At 40.6% G+C, this 6019-nt stretch overlaps 1 long non-coding RNA gene across 1 annotated transcript; it reads right to left on the bottom strand.

Moving 5' to 3' along the window:
• Window positions 1-282: 282 nt before the first annotated feature.
• On the bottom strand, window positions 283-6019 carry LOC308474761. Its single transcript, XR_013984936.1, has 4 exons — window positions 5924-6019; window positions 5541-5639; window positions 4482-4613; window positions 283-329 (listed from the first exon to the last, which is right to left on the bottom strand). It is a non-coding gene; the product is annotated as an uncharacterized lncRNA (long non-coding RNA).

A 6019-nucleotide genomic window follows, 5' to 3' on the forward strand; every position in this document is an offset into this window, starting at 1 on the left:
TGACAATATCTGGGGCAAGTGTAATGTGTGTGGAAGCCGCCAGTAAGAATATTTCAAATGCACCATCTTCAATTCACTTGCAAGTGAATCAATACTTTAATTACCAAGTATTTTTCATAGAATCATAGAATCGTACAGCTGGAAGGGACCCAAAGTGTCATCAGGTCCAACCCACCACAATATCTGGGAGCTTTATACTTACATAACTATGCAGCATAGAACATTCTCTGCACATTTTCCTTTAGTAAAATACGCAAGTGGGCATCGGGGTTTGTAACAAAGCCCATGGATCGCCTTACATTGCCTTCTGTTTCTTACAGGATCTTGATCTGCATGTACACACAGAGAGAAAGCAAGTGAAATGCCATCTAAATATAATACCCTAAACCAATATTTCTAATTCTACGTTAATTTAGCAAAAGTTATCTGGCAGAAGAGCATTTGTAGTTTTCAGAGCTCAATCCACTTCACTTAAACCTCCAGGTGGAAAGTCTTCTCTTGATGAAGGGGCAGAGAGTGTGGTTTTCAAAGACTTCCTGGGTGTCAGTAGAGGTCCAGCTGGCGCTAACCTTGGTAACCTCATCTTTGAGCAAAGATTTATGGTTCTATCCATTTTGCTTTCTTTCATGTTTTTCATTTTCCATTCTTAATCATTCGAAATGACACTATGCAAAGATAAATATTTGATTGACCTTTGTGAAAACTTAGAGCTGGACAGAAGTGGTATCTTACTCAGAGGCAAATACGTACTCTACAAGGGAGGAGTGGGTTTTATTTCTTGCTGTTAGTATGAAACTCTGCTTAGGTTTGAATAGCCAATTAAATTAAATTGAAGCCATTTATTTACTACTTGTGTAAAACTTTATTTACTACTTGTTTACTACTTATTTACTACCATTCTTCATCTGAAGATCACAGAGTGGTTTACAACATTAAAATACAAAATGAAAATACGAAACAAAAAATAAAACAACAGAATCCATTCCCACAAACCTGTTTGAAAGGTCACGTATGGTTTTATCAGCCAAAGACCTTTTTATATTCTTATTTTATTTTTTTCCATGATGATCTTTATTAGTTTTTTTTATTTATTTACATACGGTACATACACATATTACATTGTTTTTTACATTTATACTTGCTCCTGACTTCCCTCCTTCCTTCTTCTGGCTCCTTTATGTCATCTCTATCTTTTCGCATTGTCTTTATTCATTTTGTATATAGTTGTTGTTCTTCCATTTTTGTCTGTAAGATGTCTGTAAACAAACAAATCTTTCTATATATACAATTCTTGTTGTCTGTCTATATTCATTTACCTATACTTTTTGTTACATTGGCCATATTATACATTTTTACTTCTTATTGTTATTATTGTCCAATAAGAGCCAGTGCGGGGTAGTGGTTAAGGGTGGTAGACTCGTAATCTGGCGAACCGGGTTCGCGTCTCTGCTCCTCCACATGCAGCTGCTGGGTGACCTTGGGCTAGACACATTTCTTTGAAGTCTCTCAGTCTCACTCACCTCACAGAGTGTTTGTTGTAGGGTAGGAAGGGAAAGGAGAATGTTAGCCGCTTGGAGACTCCTTAGGGTAGTGATAAAGTGGGATATCAAATCCAAACTCTTCTTCTTCTTCTTCTTCTTCTATAGTTTCCCATTATGAGGTTTATTTCAATTCTACTGGTTTCCCTATTTCACCTCATCCTCCCTATGTATGACACAATTTTTTCCCATTTTTTTTTGAAATGTTTTATCGCCCTGATGTCAAATTTTCCCTATTAGTTTGGCTATTTCTGCATACTCCATAACCTTGTACTGCCACTCTTCTACTGTTGGCATTTGTTGCTGTTTCCATACCTGGGCTAGCAATAACCTCGCCGCTGTTGTTGTGTACAGGAACAATTTTTGGTCATTCTTATTAATATACTATCCTACCATTCCCAACAAAAATGACTGGTTTTTTCAAATGCGTATACCTGAAGGTCTTCTTTAGTTCGTTGTATATGTTTTCCCAATAAGTTTTCACTTTGTCACATGTCCACCACATGTGAAAGAAACTGCCTTCTTTCATCCCACAATTCCTATTTCCTGTTTTATACATCTTTGTTCAGTTAATTGGCGTGAAGTACCACCTGTACATCACTTTTAACAGATTTTCTTTTAACAATGTACATGCTGTGGATTTTAGCCCAGTGTTCCATAATTTTATCCACTTTTCATACTCAGTGTTATGGCCAACATCCATTGCCCATTTAATCATGACACTTTTGATTTCTTCATCTTTTGTGTGCCATTTTAGTAAAAACTCGTAAACCTTAGACAGTATTTTTGTTGTTGTTCTGTAGTACTGCAGTTTCTAATATTGATTTTGTTTGTTCAAATCTCTTGCTTTTTTATCTTTTGAGAAAATGTCATTCATTTGGTGGTATTCCATCCAGCTTGATAATTTATCTTTTAATTCCTCATAAGGCTTGATCTTAATTACATTATTCTCTTCCAACAACATGTCTCTATAAGTTAACCATTCTCCTTTTATATTTAATCTTTTCACTGAGAAGGCCTCCTGGGGTGACAGCCACCATGGTGTCTTTCTTTCAAACCACTCTTTAGATCTTATCCAGGCTTCATATAATGGGCTTTTTATAATATGATTTAAATGCACTCCAACCTTGTCATACCAAAGGTATGCATGCCTCCCATATCTGTTTCCAAACCCCTCCACATTCAATACATCTGTGTTTTCCAAACTGAACCACTCTTTTAGCCATGTTATACATGCAGCCTCATAATATATTTTAAGATCTGGTTGTGAAAAACCTCCTCTTTCCTTTCTGTCCATTAGAATTTTAAATTTTATTCTAGGCTTCTTCCCCTGCCATACAAACTTTGAGATCATTTTTTGCCACTAATTGAATTAACCTTGTCCTGTGACTATGTGGATGGTTTGAAATAGATACCTAAGAGCATCTTAGGTAACACACTCATCTTAATGGCTGTTATTCTTCCACAAAAAGATAGTTTCAATCTATCCCATATTTCCAGATTTGTTGTTACTTCTTTCCATGGTGTTTTGTAGTTATCCTTAAATAGGTTTGTATTTTGGGGGGAGAGCCAGGCATCCCAGACCCATCATTTCCAAATTATTTTTCATAAAAAACCAAGCAAATACCTTTTTATAAAGACACTTTTTTTTTTTTTTTTTGCCTTGGGAGAGCATTCCATGAATGGGAATTCACCCCAGAAAGGACCTGTTCTTGGCTTACCACCCTCTTGTGAAGGAGGCAGATAAAGGAGAACATCAGAGGAAGTTGGCAGCCTTTGGGTCGGTTGATATGGGGAGAGGCAGTATTTGAGGTATTGCAGTCCTGAGTCATTTAAAGTCATTTAAGGCTATATAGGTCAGCTTCCTCTCTTTTCTCTTTGGGTCTACTCCGGGCACCCACTGCCACCTCTCTTGGTCTTCCGCCCACCACAAAGAGAGGAGCCTCATCACGCCATCCCACAGGGGCCTGGGAAGAGGATGCCCCCAGCCCAAGTGTCCCAACGGAGACTGGCCAAAGGTGAACCTGAGGCCAGCACCTTACTCACCTTGGGAGGCGGCAGCGGGTGCCACCAGGCCTGTGTAGCAGAAAGGTTCCCCTTTGGCACCGGCCACTCAGCTACCAGGCAAGGACAAGAAAGGCCAGCGTGGCAACTGCCTGTCTGCCAATTCCCAATACCAAGGGCTGGCAGACTGGCTGGCTGGGCTCCCTCACCCACTTGTGTACTCTGAGGCCACCTCAGCTCTTGACACCCAGAACCCCTGGCCAACACTCCCAAGTATCACCCTTTGGAAACATCCATCCAAGTTGGACCAGAACAACCACAAAGCAGTGCCACCCACCCCCAACTCAGACAGTCCTTTCAGAAGCATACCATGCTAGGTGGTATCAAAAGACCCTGAAAGGTTGAGGAGAATTAACAAGGACACATTTCCCCTGTCTCTCTCCTGACAGAGATCATCATACGGGGATTTCCTGTGCCAAAACCTGGTCTCAACTGCAATTGAAATGGATCTAGAAAATTATTTCCCTCCAAGAACGTCTGGATATGGTCCATGATCATCTACTCAAGAACACTGCGTAATAAGGAGATAGCAGAAACTAGCCAGTAATTACTTAGATCTTTTGAATCTAGGGAGGGCTTCTGAACTTGTGGTCTTCCCACTGCCTCCTTCAAGCAGGGAGGCAATATCCCCTCTCTAGAATAGAATCATAGAATTATAGAGTTGGAATAGGCCACAAGGGCCATCGAGTCCAACCCCCTGCCAAGCAGGAAACAAATAGGCATTAATCAGCTCCCTGGATTCCCAATACAAGTCAATAGGATTGCCAAAGTTTTTCATTTCATGGATACAGGATGTGCTGGGTTGGTCCAGAATCTGGCACAATCTAAATTACAAACTGGACCAGAAATCAGATCCGGTTATAGGGTCTTTATTCTTACGGTAATAACAGCAACGATGCTTTTCTCCACAACTTCCAATGTCTTCATAGCCATGAGGGCATTCCTTCAACACACAGTGCGCTGGCCGATCGCCATACATGCATGATTCTTCATCTGAAACATCAGTGAATCCTGTAGTAACAGAGCAGCAAATGACCTTTAGCTACCTATCCACTTACAAGAGAATTCAAGTAGAATGGTGGGTATGATAAAATCTAATAAATAACAATATCAGCAAAAAATATTTAAGAGAATGCAGAGAAACTCAGGTGGATGTTTTTTAAAAAAACAAGCAAGCAAGCAAGCACCTATTTTAACAAGAAGAAATAGCAGAGATTGGTGCAACACAGAAGAACACATCAAAAAATGAATATGGCAGACTCCTTCCACCTCCCGTCTTGCTGTACGTATACCCAACTTTAAGCTTTAACCCAACTTTAAACTTTAACCCACAATCCCCACACAAACCTGCCACTGGTACCCAGTGTACTAAGGCCTCTGCCATGGTTCAAAATTGCATGGCATGTGCATTTAACCTGTGTGATTTCCATTGTAAGGAACAAGGTGAGCATGCTGTTGTGAGATGTCACAGGAAGTCAGTTTATCCTGTGACACCATGTAAGAGCATCCCTACCAGTCCCTGACCTGCATGATAATTGGCCTTTGCCCAAGAAGAAAGATTGAGAGTTTAATGCTTTTTTCGCACCAAGTAAGCATTTAGCTGTTCACCTTTCTTCCACGGCAACGCCTTTTCAGTGTGCCTGGTGTTTAGTTGAAAAAGATGTGGGTGGTGCTGTGGTCTAAACCACTGAGCCTCTTGGACTTGCTGACTGTAAGGTCAACAGTTCGAATCCCCGCAGTGGGGTGAGTTCCCGCTGCTCTGCCCCAGGTCCTGTCAACCCACCAATTCACAAGCGCACAAGTGCAAGTAGATACTGTATATGGCAATTGGAAATGTAGAATGGGGAAATGGGTGGAAAAGAGGAATAGGGTAAGCATTGGCCCTACACAGTGGCATTACTCACTCCAGTCCCATTTAGGACTCATATAATTGCTTACCTGGATTGGGAATGAGTAGCAGAGCAAACACAATATAGAAAAAGTATATGGTCTTCATAGCTCCCAGAAGGTCAAGGTGGATGCTCCTTGTATCCCAACCTGAAAGGAAATGAAGAAGCAATGTGTTTTGGTGTGTCTTATACTCCTCTGGGTATTAAAAAAATCTCCCTAGGCATTATACATTTAATTATAAATTGCCTTTAAGTATCACTGCTCTAGAGTACATTAATCTGCCAATGCCTTTGCGGTTCACCCGGTTGGAAAAATGGTTTCAATGTGGCTCAGATCTTACTAATAACTGAGGTCCCTATCAAGCAGCACCAGTTTGCATGTTCGTCCTTGCTGTTCTGTACAGCAGAAGAAGTTCTGTACAGTACATTAACCTGACGATGCAGTCAAGATTCACTGGATTGGAAATATGGTTTCATACCCCCATTAGCACCTATAGATCCACTCAACCATCATAGCCACTGAGCAAA

Source organism: Podarcis pityusensis (assembly GCF_964106645.2).
Source record: "Podarcis pityusensis genome assembly, chromosome: 3".
Classification (NCBI taxonomy): Eukaryota; Metazoa; Chordata; class Lepidosauria; order Squamata; family Lacertidae; genus Podarcis; species Podarcis pityusensis.